Source organism: Schistocerca nitens, chromosome 3 (genome assembly GCF_023898315.1).
Source record: "Schistocerca nitens isolate TAMUIC-IGC-003100 chromosome 3, iqSchNite1.1, whole genome shotgun sequence".
Taxonomy (NCBI): Eukaryota; Metazoa; Arthropoda; class Insecta; order Orthoptera; family Acrididae; genus Schistocerca; species Schistocerca nitens.
Window position 1 is genome coordinate 994,248,383 of NC_064616.1, and position 19,299 is coordinate 994,267,681.

Below are 19,299 nucleotides of genomic sequence, written 5' to 3' on the forward strand. Positions count from 1 at the left end.
TGCAACATTCCAGCATTAAAAAAAAAAAAATCAAATCTTTGCAGCACAGCAGTTTGAGTCATGCATGGGGGTAGCCTCCCCTCCCCACCCCTGCCAACTCCACCCCATCTTCACCCACCCCCTCCACCCAAATTCGTGCAGACCTCGTGTCATAATCTGTTCGTACATCTCGATACAATTATTATAACATTTCCCTGATGTGTTTCGTCATAAATAACACTGCTTAATAGGGAACAGAGTGCAGATATGCCCATAACACCAGAAGAGAGGACTATATCCTTTGTGAGCTGAAGTATTTGGTATTTGCACAAAAGGGAACAAAGTATGCTTATGCTAAACTACACATTTCGTTGCCAAATAATACCAAAGGCAGAAGAATTAATTCATCTTTGTTTAAAAATGAGTTAAAGAAGTACATGTTTGACACTTTGTTGTACTCCAAGGAATAATTGTTTTATAGTAATAAATAATACCTTTTGTGTGAGGCTCCTATGTTGCACACACAGTTGGAAATTCCTGTTAATTGCTTCCTTATTTTATATAATCTCTAATCCATCACTGCAGCATCTGTACTTATAATCTTCTCTGACAATTTGTATTTTCATTTAGTCTGATAAAGCAAAAATAATTTTCAACACTCCAATTTTTGTAAAGTTCATTACTACCACTGTTTTGTTATTGATGTTGCACTCATTACTGTTTATAAGCTACATATCGATATTTGTATTCCATGTACAGGCTCATTTCATATCCAGGTTGCAGTATCTACAGTTTTCTTACAAATAACTCAGTGCACAGTAATTGCAACAATTGTCACAGAACACCAGAGCTCTGCACAAGTGTGGACAGAAAACAGTAGGTGAACACTCCAGGCCAACCCAGTAACAAGCACAGTTCATCATAAAATCGTGAAACAGTCCTAAACAGCAAATTGAAACTTCACGAAGTGCGAATGGTGCACGAGAGAAAGGGGCGTGCTGCAGACACACAGCCATCCTCACTCAGCTGGCAGTGGTGCTAGCAGCAAGTGAAGCAGGCACTCTTGTTTTGGTGTCTCACCAACGGTGCCAAATATGAATGCTGTAGTTGTGTTGGTGGCAGCGTATGCAGATGTGTGCCATACTTCTCCCCCCTTCAGGGAGCCAGTACAACAGGCACTGGTGGAAGAAGACATGGGCCACAATGGCAGAACTGCCACTGGAGACGGATGGTGGTGGCTGAGGAGGCCACAGCATCACCCCAGAAGACTCTGTAGCAACTGAGATGCAACAGCAGCTGTGTGTCGATGCTGTTCACCTTCATTGGATCGTCAGCATCCTGTGATGTGTTGCTGTCATGACACTTCACATTAGCAGAGGTGGAGTCAGCCTTGTGGCACCTGGCCCCTGGATTGGAGTGGTGCTTGCAGGCAGACTCCCCACCAGCGTCTGCTCGATTGCAGATGTGGCACGTAGTAGCCCAACCGAGCGTGCAGACAGTTTTGATGGCCGGAGAGATACACCCGATGTCCGTGGTGAACCTTTGCTGACCGCACATCATTTACACTGTCACTGGCACCCATCCAGGCTGCCAACTGAAGGCATGTGCCCAGACAGGACTGCCTAGGGCATATTACAAAGATCGGCCATGGAAGATCTCTGCTGGGCTTCAGTGATAGAGTGGTGTGGTCATATAGGTGTTGGGAAACAGAGGCAATGCTGAGTCTTCTGACAAGTCTACCAAGCACTTTTGTAGCTGCATCTTAGAGGTGCGTGCCATATGCTCTGCCTTCACATTTGATAGTGGGTGAAATGGTGCAGACGTGAGGTGTGCAGTACCATTGCAGGTACAGAAATCGTTAACCGGTGCTGATGTGAAGTGCACGCCATTGTCAGAGATGATCATTCTGGGCATCCCTTCAGTTACGAAAACCTGGGTGAGACCCCACGCAGTTGCTTGTGAGGTGGTGGAGTGCGTGTGTAGGACATACGGGTTACTGGACAGTGCATCAGTTACTACCTAGCCCATAGACTGACAGAAGGAGCCTGCAAAACTGACGCGAATGCAGTCTCGAGGCTGACTTGGCATGGGATAAAGACCAAAATTTCATGGCAATGCCACCTGCTGTTCGGCATAGTGGCGGCACTCGTGGATAAGCTTCTCGTGGGCTGAATCGACCTGAGGACAACAGACAAAACACTATGCAAGGACCTTCACGCAAGTCACATCCCAATGATCACAGTGTAAGAGAGCAAGGATACGAGCCCGCAGGACGATAGGGATGAGGACGGTTGATTCCTCCAAGTTGGCACTTAGAAGGAGAACACCAGCGACTACTGCCAGCTGATGATGGAGAAGGAACTAGGTGCGGAGTGGACCAGACTCCTTGGCAGGCTGGCACTTGGTCCAACCATTGCACACAGAATCGACCACAGGATCTTGCCAGATGGCCTGAGCTATGCGATGGGCCGTCACCGGAAGTCTGTCGGCCACATCTGCAAGTGAGCACCACTCTGAAAACAGACAACTTTGATTCTGTTGAAGGCCAGGTCAAGTCCCGTAGGCAGGTGTGACAATGCATCCACATTATCATGTACTGTGGATCTCTAATGAATCTTATATTGGTATGCACTCAAAAACGAAGCCCAGCACTGAAGATTTTGCGCATTCCTGTCAGAGAGTCACAAATGGGTGTCAAATAGTGCCACAAGTGACTTATGGTTGGTGATGCAATGGAATTTGGTGCCACAGGAAAACATGGAACATGTAGATGGCATTCACTATGGCTAAAGCCTTCTTTTCTAATTGAGAATTATTGTACTAGATGGCTGTCAGGGTTTTGGAGGTATACATGATTGACTGTTCAGACCCGTTAGCATTTTTGTGAGCATGTTGGGAAGCGTCTGTTGCCAGAAAGAGCAGCTTGTCCGGTTTCACTTGATATTCTGTGAACTATGGATGTAGGGCAACAAGCAGATTCCGTATATCTAGATTTCTGGAAAGAATTTGATATGGGTGCCCAATTGCAGGCTGTTAACGAAGGTATAAACGTATGGAATACGTTCGCAGATACGTGAGTGGCTTGAAGACTTGTTAAGTGATAGAACCCAGTATGTTGTCTTCCACTGCAAGTGTTCATCAGAGGCAACGGCATCATCAGGTCTGCCCCAGGGAAGTATGGTAGGACCACTGTTGTTCTCTGCATACATGAATGATTTAGCGGGCAGGGTGGGCAGCAATCTGCAGCTGTTTGCTGATGATGCTGAGGTGTACAGAAAGGTGTGAAAGTTGAGTGACTGTAGGAAGATACAAGATGACTCAGACAAAATTTCTAGTTGGTGTGATGAATGGCGTCTTGCTATAAATGTGGAAAAATGTAAGTTAATGCAGATGAGTAGGAGTGTGTAGTCAGCATTGATGTAAGTGTAGTCAGTGCTCAACAGACTTTCACTGAGAAACTAACTGTTGCAAAAAAAAGTAGAAAGTAGGAGGAATGTTCTGTTGTTAGGTAGTAGCCATGGAAGAGGTGTGGGCCAGATCTTGCAGGAAAAATTAGGTGACAGGTACCAGGTCACAAGTATTTTCAAGCCCAATGCATGTCTTAGCCAAGTGATAGAGGACATGACCAGGTAAAAATAGCAAATGTTGGCTGGGTTCCTGCTTTCATGTGGTATGATCAGCCCCAATTGAACAGCTCTGTCAGGAGGGTCAATATGGAGCTAGATCTGCTGCTTCGGGCAGCTACTTTGTCAGGCATAGGTTTGGTTCCAGTTGATGGTATTGGTAGGTGGGACTTCACAAGACATGGCCTGTATCTCAACAGGAAAGGAAAGGGTAAACTGGCTGGGATTATAGCAAAATCTTTAATAGGGGGCACTGAAACTCATGGGAGTACTTTTTTAGGCTAAGATCAGTGTCCAATCATCCTACATTGATTGAAATTAGGCTTAATGAGAAGTTCAGAGAGGCAGGTACTAGAAATGTACAGTGTAAAATAATGTTAGTATGTCACAAGATTCACAAAAAGGACATTGAAAAATAATGTTAATATATTGCATCAGAATATCAGTGGATTAAAAAACAAAGTAGATGAGCTTCTTGTTCACTTAGAAGATTTAGAAACTGATGGTGGAATAGACGTTCTATGCCTGTCTCAACATCATATAGTCACAGGTATGGAAATGGTAAATGTAGGTGGATATAAGCTTTCAGCATGTGTAAGTAGACGCTATGGGGAGAGGAGGAGTTGCCATGTATGTTAAAATAGTGTGAAAAATTTGGAAACTAAACTTTTTGCATAGAGCAACATATAGAAGCATGTGCAGGTGAGCTTAAACTAAATAATGGCACTTATAATTGTAGCCGTGTATAGGCCCCCATTGGGAAATTTTCAACTATTTTTTAAAAACTTGGATTCTTTGTTGTGCTATCTGTCAGACAGAGGAAAGCAAATTATTGTTTGTTGGGATTTCAATATAGATTTTCTGAAAGAGTCCGATAGAAAACTTGACCTGATTCTTTCAATTTGACAACAGTTACTGTTTTTCCTACTCGGTTGGTACAGCAAAGCAGCACACTAATATATTTATTCAAATAAAAACTTTTCCTGTTAAGAATGGTCTGTCTGATCATGATGCACAGCTAGTTACAGTATATGATATAGCTCCATACAGTAATGCAAAACAGTCCTCCAAACTAGTGCGTTCAACTAACAATTTAACAATTCAAAATTTTAGGTAAAACTTGCAACAATTAGACTGGGATGAGGTGTACAGGCAACATGATGCTAATTTAAAATTTAACCTATTTCATGATACCTTTGTGAGTATATTTGAAAACAGTTTCCCCAAGAAAACAGTGAAATATATTGTAAGAAACCATGTAAAAAGCCTTGGCGTACTAAAGGGATAAAAATATCTTGTAAACAGAAAAAGGAAATGTATCTTATTGCTTGGAGGAGTAATGATCTCAAAACAGTGAAACATTATGAAAACTACTGCACTGTATTAAGAAAAGTTATTAAAAAGTCCAGAAGTATATGCATTACGTCTGAGATTAGCACATCTGATAATAAAATTAAAACAATTTATAATATTGTTAAAAGGGAAACAGGGCAACTGAAAGCACAGGATGATGTATTTCTATCAGACACAATGAAAAGTTTGTTAACAAGAAGTCAGAAGTAAAAAACATTTTTACTAATCATTTATAAGTGTTGAGAAAATAGGCTCCAGCTATTCATTAGAAAATGCAAGGCAGAGGCAGTAGCTATGCAATTTGTTAAAATTGAAATTCAACCCACCTCTTCTACTGAAATTAGGAAAATAATAAATTCACTCAAAAGTAAGCTCACGTGGAATTGAGGGCATTTCCAACAGAGTACTAAAAGCTTGTTCCCACCAAATACGTAGGAATCTCAGCCACATATGTAGTATCTCACTGAAACAGGGCATTTTTCCAGATGGACTGAAATAGGCTATTGTTAAACCATTGCACAAAAAAGGGGATAGATCTGATGCTAACAACTACTACCCAATCTCACTTCTGACAGCTTTATCCAAAATTCTTGAAAAAGTAATGTATTCGAGAGCACCATCACATATTTGTAAAAATGAAGCACTAACAAAATGTCAGTTTGTTTTTCAGAAAGGCTTTTCAACAGAAAATGCTATATATGCTTTCACTAATCAAATATTAAGTGCATTGAATAACCGAAAATCACCCATTGGGATATGAAACTTCCTGCCAGATTAAAACTGTGTGCCCGACCGAGACTCGAACTCGGGACCTTTGCCTTTCGCGGGCAAGTGCTCTACCAACTGAGCTACCGAAGCACGACTCACGCCCGGTACTCACAGCTTTACTTCTGCCAGTACCTCGTCTCCTACCTTCCAAACTTTACAGAAGCTCTCCTGTGAGTACCGGGCATGAGTCGTGCTTCGGTAGCTCAGATGGTAGAGCACTTGCCCGCGAAAGGCAAAGGTCCCGAGTTCGAGTCTCGGTCAGGCACACAGTTTTAATCTGCCAGGAAGTTTCATATCAGCGCACACTCCGCTGCAGAGTGAAAATCTCATTCTGGAAACATCCCCCAGGCTGTGGATAAGCCATGTCTCCGCATTATCCTTTCTTTCAGGACTGCTAGTTCTGCAAGGTTCGCAGGAGAGCTTCTGTAAAGTTTGGAAGGTAGGAGACGAGGTACTGGCAGAAGTAAAGCAGTGAGTACCGGGCGTGAGTCGTGCTTCGGTAGCTCAGATGGTAGAGCACTTGCCCGCGAAAGGCAAAGGTCCCGAGTTCGAGTCTCGGTCGGGCACACAGTTTTAATCTGCCAGGAAGTTTCATATCAGCACACACTCCGCTGCAGTGTGAAAATCTCATTCTGGACCCATTGGGATATTTTGTGATCTCTCAGAGGCTTTTGATTGTGTGAATCATGAATCATGAAATTCTATTAGATAAGCTTAAGTATTGTGGTATGAGTGGGACAGTGCACAAATGGTTTAATTCATACTTAACTGGAAGAATGCAGAAGGTTGAAATTAACAATACAGATAGTCTGCAAACATCAAGAGTCCTCTAACTGGGAAGGTATCAAGAATGGTGTCCCACAGGGTTCAGTCTTGGGTCCCTTATTGTTCTTAACATATATTAACGATTTGCCACTCTATATTCATGAAGATGCAAAGCTAGTTCTTTTTGCTGATGATACAAGTATAGTAATCACACCCAACAAACAAGAATCAGCTGAGGAAGTTGCAAATAATGTTTTTCAGAAAATTATTAAGTGGTTCTCTGCAAATGGACTCTCACAAAATTTTGAGAAAACACAGTTTATACAATTCTGTACAGTAAATGGCATAACACCATTGATAAATGTGGACTATGAACAGAAGTCTGTTGCTAAGGCGGAATACTCAAAATTTCTGGGTGTGTGCATTGATGAGAAAGTGAATTGGAAGAAATATATCGATGATCTGCTGAAACGATTAGGTTCAGCTACTATGCTATTAGGGTTATTGCAAATTTTGGTGATAAACATTTCAGTAAATTAGCCTACCATGCCTATTTTCATTCACTGCTTTCATATGGCATCATATTTTGGGGCAATTGGTCACTAAGAGAGAAAATATTCTTTGCACAAAAGCGTGTGATCAGAATACTAGCTGGAGCCCACCCAAGATCACCTTGCAGACATTTAGGATGTTGGCAGCCCTGCAACCAGGCGACTAGCACAAGTTTTGGTGTTCTCGTAAAGTTAAGTCATTTTAGATTATAAAACATATAGTTTACTACTGATTACTTGGTGAATAGGTGTATTTGTGTGCCTTTTAAGTGTACCATTAAAGGTTTCATTTTTCTTTACGTAATATAGCAGAAAATGCGAAAAGATCATACAGTCGTATTTTCTGTTTACGTTTTGCCGCAGTAAATCTATAGAATTTCGTTTAGCTGTTCTTTACTCTCTCCAGCAATTTAACTGTAGTGTACCTCTTCATTATTTAACTAGCATTTCCGGAAAGTAGTGTAAAGTTTAAGTTGTTATTTCAGAAACTTTGCACTGTTGTTTTTGTTTACACACAGTTGCATATAGGCCAAATGTTTGGAACCATATTTTCGTGTTTATCTGTAATTTAACTGACTTATTCTTAATACTCTATTACATTTATCATGAGTGAAAAGTGCTTGACTTGCCGTAGAATTGTTAGGTCGGGGCTTTGGTGTGATGGGTGCTGTAGTTTTTTCCATGTGGGTGACTGTAGTGGCGTGGGAATAGGGGAAGTAAATGAGACTCATCAGTGGTTTTGTAGGATTTGTAGTAGAGATAGGAAGATATTAGAACAGGAAGGGAAAATTGCCGCCCTTCAGGCTGAGTTAGACAAGGCCAAGGGAGATCTTGACAGGTTAAGGAGGGAGAAGGGTAAAGAGAGTGGGGAGTGGCAACAGGCAACAGGAGGAAAAGGCCTAGAACTTTGTCTGACAGCTTCGTGGTGAATGTGGAAAATAGACTTGACCTGTTGCTTCAGTTAGAAGCTGGTGAGCCTCAAGCAGTTGCAGGTGTAGACAGGGCACAACAAACTTTCAGGAGCAAATTGAAAAGTAAGAATGTAGGGAAATCAGTAAAGAGAAATAAAGTGTTGTTGTTAGGTAGTTCCCATGGAAGAGGTGTTGGCCAACTTTTGCAGGATGAACTAGAGTCAGAATACTAGGTCACCAATTTTTTTAAACCTAGTGCTGGTCTGGAGCAGGTGATGGAGGATTTAGGATCACTTTGCAAAGATTTCACTAAGTAAGATACTGTGGTTATAGTGGGTGGGGCAGGTAATAGTATTGACAGAGATCCTGGGTACAGTATAGAGTGTGACCTGGCAAAGATTGCATCAGCATCGAAGCATACTAGTGTTGAGTTTGTATCTGTTTTCGGGTGCCATGACCAACGTCATTTGAACTCTTCTGTCAGGAGAGTTAATTTGGAGTTGGAATGGCTGTTTATGTCAGGTGCAGGGTCACGCATTGGTGTGGTTCCTGTTGATACTCTCAATAGGTGGGATTATACTAGGCATGGGCTTCACCTCAACAGGAATGGGAAGGGTACACTGGCTGGGAAAATAGCAGGAAAGTTAAAGGGGGTAGGCACTGTCACGAGTGATAAAATACCAGTGGTTATAGGGTTCAGAAAAGACCCTTTTTTAGGGTAGTGAGGACAGAAAGAAACCAGATTTTAAGACAGGTTAGGACTGAGACAAACCTTCAGTTTGAGAAAGAAACCAAAAAACATAATTCTTGCTTATTACATCAGCATAAACAGCTATTGGTTAAGAGTTTACAACAGTCAGCAGATATTTTAACTCTACCCAATTTTAACTCAGTCACTGTGAAATGTCAGCTATCTTTATTGCATCAAAATATTTGAGGACTGAGAAATAAAATTAATGAATTAACTATCTGCATAGATGAATTAGAGTCTTCAAACCCAGCTGACATAATCTGCCTCTCTGAACACCATGTGACCACTGGTATAGAACTTTTAAGTGTTACAGGGTTTAGGTTAGCATGTCACTTTTGTAGATCAGAAATGGATAAAGAAGGAGTTGCCACATTCATCAGGAACTGTCATAAATCTAAGAACATAGACATTCATAAATTTTGCATAGAACAGCATATGGAAGCATGTGCAACAGAAGTACAATTTCACAAAAAATCCTTCATAATATTAAGTGTATATCGAGCACCTGCAGGTAACTTTAATCTGTTCGTAAACCACCTTGAAGCTGTACTGGCCCATTTAACAACCAAAAACAAAGAAATAGTGGTTGCTGGTGATTTCAGTGTAGATTTCCTTAAAGACACTCCCAATAAGAACTTATTTGAGTTAGTAACACTATCATTCAACTTAATTCCCACTGTAAAGTTCCCCACTAGGGTAGCCAATTGCTCACAAACAGCCATTGATAATATCTTTATAAAAAAAGTCCAATGAACGAAATTATATTACAAAATCAATAGTCAATGGCCTCTCAGACCATGACATGCAGTTCCTTCTGTTAAATTTTAATACTGATCAGGATATAAAATCTGTTAAATCTGAGCTCAAGAGGGTAATCAATAAGCCAAAAATTGATCATTTTAGGACACTCCTCAGAGACATTCACTGGACTTACCTTATTCGAAGTGCTTACCTTATTCAAACACTGTTTTCCCCCAAAACTTACCAAGGTTAGAGCAAAGTCTACAAAGAAGCCATGGATTACTCAAGGAATAGGGGTATCTTGTAAAACAAAAAGAAAACTGTATCTGTCAATCTGAAACAGTTCCGATGTTGATGCTATAGCACATTACAAGAAATACTGCAAAATATTAAAGACTGTAATATGGACATCAAAGCAAATATATTACAAGGAAAAGATAGTCATATCAGACAACAAAATAAAAGACTATATGGGATATAGTGAAGGAGGAGACTGCTAGAACCAGACATGAAGAGGGACAAATAGCATGAAGAGTAAATGATACATTGGTGACAGACGTGTATAGTGTTGCAGAACTATTTAACAAACATTTTATAACTGTTACTGACAAGATGGGGTTGTCAGGTTCTGTAGATGCTGCTATGGAATACCTCAGACCAGACATTTCAAGTAACTTCCGTAATATGAATCTGACCCTCACTACCCCAGGAGAAATAATATCCATCATAAAATTATTAAAATCAAAAACATCTAGTGGGTGTGATGAAATATCAACAAAGTTAATTAAATAATGTGATTCTGAGTTAAGTAACATATTAAGCTATCTGTGTAACCAGTCATTTATCAGTGGAATATTTCCTGAATGGTTGAAATATGCTGAAGTTAAGCCACTGTTTAAGAAGGGAGATAAAGAAATAGCATCAAATTTCCGTCCAATTTCACTTTTGCCAGCATTCTCAAAAATTTTGGAAAAAGTAATGTACAATCGGCTGTATAACCATCTTATCTCAAATAACATACTGTCAAAGTTCGGATTTCTAATGGGTTCTGATATTGAGAAGGCCATCTACACTTACAGTAAAAATTTGCTTAATTCATCATCATCATCGTCATCATTTTAGACTGATTATGCCTTTCAGAGTTCAGCCTGGAGCATAATCCCCCTTATAAAATTCCTCCATGATCCCCTATTCAGTGCTAACATTGGTGCCTCTTCTGATGTTAAGCCTGTTACTTCAAAATCATTCTTAACCAAATCCAGGTTCCTTCTCCTTGGTCTACCCCGACTCCTCCTACCCTCTACTGCTGAACCCATGAGTCTCTTGGGTAACCTTGCTTCTCCCATGCGTGTAACATGACCCCACCATCTAAGCCTGTTCGCCCTGACTGCTACATCTATAGAGTTCATTCCCAGTTTTTCTTTGATTGCCTCATTGTGCACACCCTCCTGCCATTGTTCCCATCTACTAGTACCTGCAATCATCCTAGCTACTTTCATATCCGTAACCTCTAGCTTATTGATAAGGTAACCTGAATCCACCCAGCTTTCGCTCCCATACAACAAAGTAGGTCGAAAGATTGAACGGTGCACAGATAACTTAGTCTCGGTACTGACTTCCTTCTTGCAGAAGAGAGTAGATCATAGCTGAGTGCTCACTGCATTAGCTTTGCTACACCTCGCTTCCAGTTCTTACACTATGTTGCCATCCTGTTAGAATATGCATCCTAAGTACTTGAAACCGTCTTCCTGTTCTAGCTTTGTTCCTCCTATTTGGCACTCAATCCGTTTATATCTCTTTCCCACTGACATTACTTTTGTTTTGGAGATGCTAATCTTCATACCATAGTCCTTACATTTCTGATGTAGCTCTGAAATATTACTTTGCAAACTTTCAATAGAATCTGCCATCACAACTAAGTCATCTGCATATGCGAGACTGCTTATTGGGTGTTCACCTATCTTAATCTCACCCAGCCAGTCTATTGTTTTCAACATATGATCCATAAATAATATGAACAACAGTGGAGACAGGTTGCAGCCTTGTCTTACCCCTGAAACTACTCCGAACGATGGACTCAATTTACCGTCAACTCTAACTGCTGCCTGACTATCTATGTAAAGACCTTTAATTGCTTGCAAAAGTTTGCCTCCTATTCCATAATCACATAGAACAGACAATAACTTCCTCCTAGGAACCCGGTCATATGCCGTTTCTAGATCTATAAAACATAGATACAATTCCCTATTCCACTCGTAACACTTCTCCATTATTTGCCGTAAGCTAAAGATCTGGTCCTGACAACCTCTAAGAGGCCTAAACCCACACTGATTTTCATCCAATTTGTTCTCAACTAATACTTGCACTTTCCTTTCAATAATTCATTAGACAAAAAATTGCAGGCAACTGGTATATTTTGTGATCTGTCAAAGGCATTTGACTGCGTAAATCACAATATAGTGTAACAGGAAATGCTGCAAAATGGTTCAAATCTTATATCGCTGGCAGGAAACAAAGAGTGTTATTAGGAAAGAGACCTGTATCATGCTATCAGGCATCATCCAACTGGGAACTAATTACATGTGGGGTCCCACAAGGTTCCATTTTGGGGCCCTTACTTTTTCTTGTGTATATCAATGACCTTTCATCAGTAACATTACCAGAAACCAAGTTCGTTTTGTTTGCCAATGATACAAACATTGCAATAAATAGCAAATCAAGTGTAGTCTTAGAAAGGTCAGCTAATAAAATATTTGTGGACATTAATCACTGGTTCCTAGCCAATTCTTTGTCACTAAACTTTGAAAAAACACACTACATGCAGTTCAGAACTTGTAAGGGGTGTCCCACGAGTATACGCCTAACATACGATAACAAGCAGATAGAAGAAGTGGACAGTGTTAAATTCTTGGGATTACAGCTTGATAATAAATTCAACTGGGAGGAGCACACCACAGAACCGCTGAAGCGTCTTAACAAATCTCTATTTGCAATGCGAATTGTGTCAGACATAGGGGATATAAAAATGAAAAAGCTGTTATATTATGCTTACTTTCATTCCATAATGTCATATGGGATTATTTTTTGGGGCAATTCATCAAGCCAAGCTAAAGTTTACCGGGCACAAAAACATGCCACAAGAGTTATATGTGGTGTGAACTCAAGAACATCTTGCAGAAGCCTGTTTAGGGAATTAGGGATACTAACTGCTGCTTCCCAATATATTTATTCCTTAATGAAATTTGTCATTAAAAATATATCACTTCTTCAGACCAACAGCTCAATTCATGGAATCAATACTAGAAATAAGAATAATCTTCACAAGGATTTAAAGTCACTTTTGCCTTGTACAGAAAGGTGTGCATTATTCAGGAACATACATTTTCAATAACTTGCCAGCAGCCATAAAAAGCTTAACAACCAATGAAATTCAGTTTAAGAGAAGCCTAAAGGATTTACTGGTGGCCAACTCCTTCTACTCCATTGATGAATTTCTCAGTAGAACCGACTGATTTGTGTGTGTGTGTATATATATATATATATATATATATATATATATATATATATATATATATATATATATAACTTCTGCACAATTTCAGTGCAGTAACGTGTTCATTGTAAATAAGTATTTAGTAGTTGTATTACACATTTATTACCTTATAAATAAATAAAAAACATTTTTATTTTAAATTCAATGCTTTAGTATTTGTAAAATGATTCTTTCATATAGCATTCATTAAAAAATGATGACCATGCCACTTGGGACCTGTGGAATGGTACATTAGCTTATTTGTTTGAGTTGTAAATATTTGTCATGTATTGTTTTTCTGGCATGTTCTACATCCTGCAGAATCTCCTCACTCCAGATCAATTGGAATGAAAGTAAATCTAATCTAATCTAATCAACTCGGGATATTCACAGTACCTTCACAATACGTATATTCACTTATGAAATTTGTCATTAATAACCCATCAAAATTAAAAAATAACAGCGAAGTGCATAGCTACAACACTAGAAGAAAGGATGAGCTTCACTATTGTGGATTAAATCTCACTTTGGCACAGAAAGGGGTGAATAATGCTGCCACAAAAATCTTTGGTCATTTGTCAAATAGTATTAAAAGTCTGACAGATAGCCAACCAACATTTAAAAGCAAATAAAAAGAATTTCTGAATGACAACTCCTTCTGCTCAATAGATGAATTCTTAGATATGAAGTAATAACTGCAAAAAAATAAAATAAAATAAGGGAAAAACCTGTAACGTTTGGATACAGTACTAGTAGTGTCCTGCACCTCTGACTGCATGCACTTTTGTCGTCGTCTGTTTTTAAAAATTAACTTTAATGACAGGTACAACAAGCTTACAGATATATCACATTTTACCTGTATATTACACGTCTATACTCTGCAAGCCACCCTACTGCATGTGACAGAGGGTACTTTGTGTACCATTGCCACTTCTCCCTTTTCGTGTTCCAATCGTGAACGGTTTGCGGGAAGAGCAATTGCTGTGGGCTGGAATCTACTCCATAATTGTATAAATGTGTCAGCTGCCACAGCCAGAATTAGTTGACGTAAAATTTTTCTGAGTATAGGACCACATCATAATGTAGAAAACTGTATTGGGGAATTCAATGTTTTAGCCACGGTTATAGTGGCCTTCTTCTGCGTCTACTCAGAAAACTTGTATGTCAGCTATTTAATTTTGTCTTCATAAGCTTTTCACAAAATATATGTAGGAGGAAGAAATATATTAGTCGAATCTCTAGGAATGCCTGCTCGTGGAACTTTTAACTGTAGACCGTACAGGCTTGCAGCATCTCCCACTGGAGTTAGCTGAGCATCTCCGTGATGCTTTTGCACTTACTAAATGAACCTGTAATGAAATGTACTGCTTTTCCTCGGTGCTTCTCTATTTCATATATCAATCCAATGTGGTACAGATCACAGACTGACAAGCAATATTTAAGAATCGGTCAAATGAGTGCCTCGTAAGCTACTGCCTTTGTCGACTGTCTGTGTCTCCTGAGAGTTTGAGAGTTCTTCCTGTGAACCGCAATCTGGCATCTGTCTTAGGCACGATTAATGTTATGTGGTCCTTCCACTTCAAATCACTCTGTATAAGTACTCTTACATATTTTATGGAAGTGACTGCTTCCAATGATTGTTCTGCAATAGGGTATTTGACTGTTTTTTGGAAAGTCCTGTAAATGATAATTATGTCATTTTATGCCCCTAACATGCTTATTTCCTCTCGAATTTCAGTATTCTTGTATAAAAACGGAAATGGAATGCAAGTAATTTGAAGGCCAACTGTAACGCTCCATTCGAGTCGTGATGCCTGTGGCATCATTGGCTATCTTGCTGCTCGTATTCTCATAGCGCTAATTAACAGTGCTGCCTTGTTTTAGAATTTACGTTTCAGAAAATGGGTTACAAGTGGTGTGCAGTACCATACTGCACAATTGCATCTTTAAAAACACTGAAAAGTTGTTTTTGAACGTTCCAAAGAATAAGATGACGTGTAAAATGTGGTTGCACTGTGCCGCAAATTGCTACCGAGATGCACAAGTTCACTAACTTAATTAAAAATGTGTTCCACTGTGAAGTTAACATTAACTTACCTCTGAGATATGCTCTCCCACTGTTACAACAAAGGACAGCACCATTTGACGAAATTAAACTCCTTGTGAAAATTGTCATTTTACCAAACTTTGCCTCAATTATTCAGTAGCTCAGTTGTTAGAGTGGTAGACAGTTGAATTATAAAAGATGACATCCGTAGATCACCAGTTTGAATCTAATCCGAAAGAACATTTTAACTTATTTGTAAAATGATTCTACAGCCCTCTTGTATGAAAACCAAATCACAATTAAAAAACTTCACCACACTGATCAGAAACAGAATATTATTCTATTTTCCTTGCTGCTTACACATGCTTACATTCGCAATTGCTGTTCGCACGTCACGTTCAAAAAGATATTTTCTAGTTAACATGACCACACACTTTTTACTTTATTAGAAACAATGCTTTTATTGTTGTTCTGTCCAGCTAGGGTTTGTATTGTTTACACTTCTGCAGTTTCATCATCCAACATAAAGATGAAGTAAGTCTGTTTCAAACACTAATGTTAGTTTACACTCACAAACATCATAACCCTTATGTTTGTGTCACCAGCATGTTGTACACACTTTATATCTCTCTGTGTAACCTCATCGTCCTGCACCACATTTTAATGTGGATGTATGGTGATATCTTCACTACTAGCAATGCTTTTCAAAAAGGAATTGCTTGTTCGCAGAGTAAATGCATTTATTCTATGTTGTCTATTTTTCAGACTAAGACTAATGTGAGGCTATTACGAGGGCTATCCACAAAGTACATTACGTTTTCGTTTGTGTCCGTTAGGGGCAGGGCTAGCGCAGCCATCTTGGTGTCATGGCATTCCGCCACTTAGTCGGCATCCTGCCGTGCTAGTGAGAGGTTTGTGCTGTACTCCGTTGAGTTACCGTGACAGTTTGAAATGTCAGCGTGAATTGAAAATGCCGCGAAGTGTGAAGTGCGTGCTGTAGTAAGGTTTCTGACTGCAAAAAACTGTACACCGATAGAAATCTATTGGGAGCTTTGTGAAGTGTATGGGGACAACATAATCACTGAAGGTGGTGTGCGTCAATGGGTCATAAAATTTAAAAATGGCCAAACTAATGTTCATGACGAAGAGCGAAGTGGAAGACCCAGCATAGTGACTGCCGAACTTGTCGAAAAAGTCGATGCCGCGGTCCGTGAAAACCGTAATTTCCCAATACCAGAACTCTCTGTGAGTTTTCCACAAATTTCACGAAGTTTGTTGCATGAAATCATTACCGAAAAGCTTGGTTACCACAAGTTTTGTGCAAGATGGATACCAAAAATCTTGACAGAGATTCACAAAAATCAGCGAATGGCTGCAGCGTTAACGTTTTTGGACGCTTACGAGAAAGATGGCAACTCATTACTCGTTTGCAGTGGGGGCACACAAATTCCCCCCAAAAACTCAAGAAATGCATGCAGACAATGTCGGCAAGGAAGGTGATGGCGACCGTCTTTCGGGACAAAAAAGATGTGATTTTTGTGGATTTCCTGGAAAGAGGCACTACAGTAAACTCTCAAAGGTATTGCCAAACTCTGCACAACCTTAGAAGAGCAATACTAAACAAGCGCAGGGGAAAGTTGGGCTCAAAGATCTTGCTCATTCACGACAACGTCCGGGCCCACACTGCAAATGCCACTCGTGAAGTTCTCGAATCTTTTAAGTGGGAGTTGTTTCCTCATCCGCCGTACAGTCCCAACCTGGCACCGAGTGACTTCCACTTATTCCCAGCAATGAAGAAGTGGTTGGCTATGCAGCATTTTGATGATGACGCACAGCTTCAAGAAGAGGTAACCACGTGGTTGAAGGCGAAGGCGGCCGAATTTTACGATGAAGGAATTTCCAAGCTCGTCCATCGCTACGATAAGTGCCTTAATTTAAATGGCAACTATGTAGAAAAGTAGTATTTAAGTGTGGCTTTCATCTGTATATAATAAAAAACATTTCCAATACTTTATTTATTTTTAATTCCAAAACATAATGTACTTTGTGGATAGCCCTCGTATGATACATCCCACAATCGAAACAACTGCTACAGTCAGTTCTTACTAGTGCTATTTTCATATTTTGTGTAAAACTTTTAAAAATATATGACCCTTCCAGGATCCGAACAGGCAACCACCTCAATGGTACTCGGATGAGCTATCCATCGCACAATGGTACGTCTGCTGGTAGCAGTATCTCTGCTGAGCATCTTCTGCAGAAGAAGTCGGCACTAAGTTTTGCCAAGAATAATTTCATTGTGCTTTGGGTCATAGCTCATGACTCGACAATCTAGTTATAATAAATGGACCCATTTGCAAAAGTTCTACAATTCCTTAGTTTTGAGTGAGTTTAATGATGTTGCAGGGAGCAGGGAAAAGAATGTCCATCATTGCACATACTACTGCTCTAAATGGGTGGAGCATAAACACATCAACTTTCGCAGGGCTTCCACTATCAGCATTCACAAAATTCCTTTCTATTGTTACTTAAAAGTTGTAATTGCATTTTCCATCATTAAATGGCTAAACTGTTTCCAGGAAAACTATGTAAAAACTGTGTAACTTGTGGCTAGCACTCCTGTTACACACGTATAGCTTCATATTACTCCTAACCTGTGACATCACCAGAGCATCAGCCAATAACAGAGCATTTTCAATCATGTGACCAGGTTGTGATATTTAAAAATAACAGATATTTTTTGAGAATATTGACTGCAAATGCTATTTAAATGTTATAATCAATCAGAATAACAACAATCTGATCCATATTTTTAACATAGGAAAATAGCCTATTGTGTAATCGTACAATAAAGGATCTTGCTGCCTATGTATTCTCTATATGTTGCATTTGTTGAGGGTCAATTGCCACTCTGTGCTCCAAGTGTCTGTCCTCTGCAGGTCTTCCTGCGTTTTGCTACAATTTTCTAGTGTTGAAACTTCTCTGTATACAACAGCATCATCTGCAAAAAGCCGCATGGTGCTTTCAACATTATCTACTTGATCATTTATACATATTGTGAAAAGTAATGGTCCTATAACACTCCCTTGGGGCATGCCAGAAGTTACTTTTATGTCAGAAGACTTCTCTCCATTGAGAATGACATGCTATGTCTGTTTGCTAGAACCTGTTCGATCTGGTCACATAGTTGGTCTGATATTCCATATGCTTTATTTTGCTCATTAGGTGGCAGCTTGAAACTGTATCAGATGCCTTCGGGTATTCAAGGAACACTACATGGGCATTTGTATACACTGTTTCCTAGGTCTCATGGATGAACAGAGTGTGCTGGAACTTCCTGGCAGATTAAAACTGTGTGCCGGACCAAGACTTGAACTCGGGACCTTTGCCTATCGCGGGCAAGTGCTCTACCGACTTAGCTACCCAAGCACGTCACATGACCCATCCCCACAGCTTCAGTTCTGCCAGTACCTCGTCTCCTACCTTCCAAACTTCACAGAAGCTCTTCTACGAACCTTGCAGAACTAGCACTCCTGGAAGAAAAGATATTGCAGAGACATGGCTTAGCCACAGCCTGGGGGGTGTTTCCAGAATGAAATTTTTCACTCCACTGCAGAGTGGAAAATTTCATTCTAGGGTGTGCTGGGTTTCACATGATCATTCTTCTATTGAGGAATTTCAGTTTCTTTCCTATCCCATGGTCACATATTTCAATATCTGTCATTTTTTCATTCATGTGATGCTTTAAAGAAGGAACTATAGTGCAATCTACCTCAGTAAAACAATTTTGAAAAAAAAAAAAATGACGTTTAGTCCAGAATGAGATTTTCACTCTGCAGCAGAGTGCAGAGTGAAAATCTCATTCTGGAACCAGCCCCCAGGCAGTGGCTAAGCCATGTCTCCGCAATATCCTTTCTTTCAGGAGTTCTAGTTCTGCAAGATTTGCAGGAGAGCTTCTGTAAAGATTGGAAGGTAGGAGACGAGGTACTGGCAGAAGTACAGCTGTGAGGACGCGGTTTGAGTCGTGCTTGGTTAGCTCAGATGGTAGAGCACTTGAACTTGGGACCTTTGCCTTTCGTGGGCAAGTCTCGGTCTGGCACAGAGTTTTAATCCTCCAGGAAGTTTCAGGATATTTAGTGTTTTGGACTCTTATGTGTCATCTTCTGTTTCAATGCCATTATGATCACAGAGTGTTTGGACAGATGGCTTCAATCTGTTTACTTATTTAATATATGGCTAAAATGTGTTAGGATTTTCTGTCAAATCTGTAGATAGAAT

At 39.9% G+C, this 19,299-nt stretch overlaps 1 protein-coding gene across 2 annotated transcripts in view; it reads left to right on the top strand.

Annotated features, from left to right (window-relative positions):
* Positions 1-19,299, top strand: part of LOC126249057 (F-box/LRR-repeat protein 6) — a 241,118-nt gene that overhangs the window by 219,483 nt on the left and 2,336 nt on the right. The gene's annotated exons all lie outside the window — the stretch shown is intronic.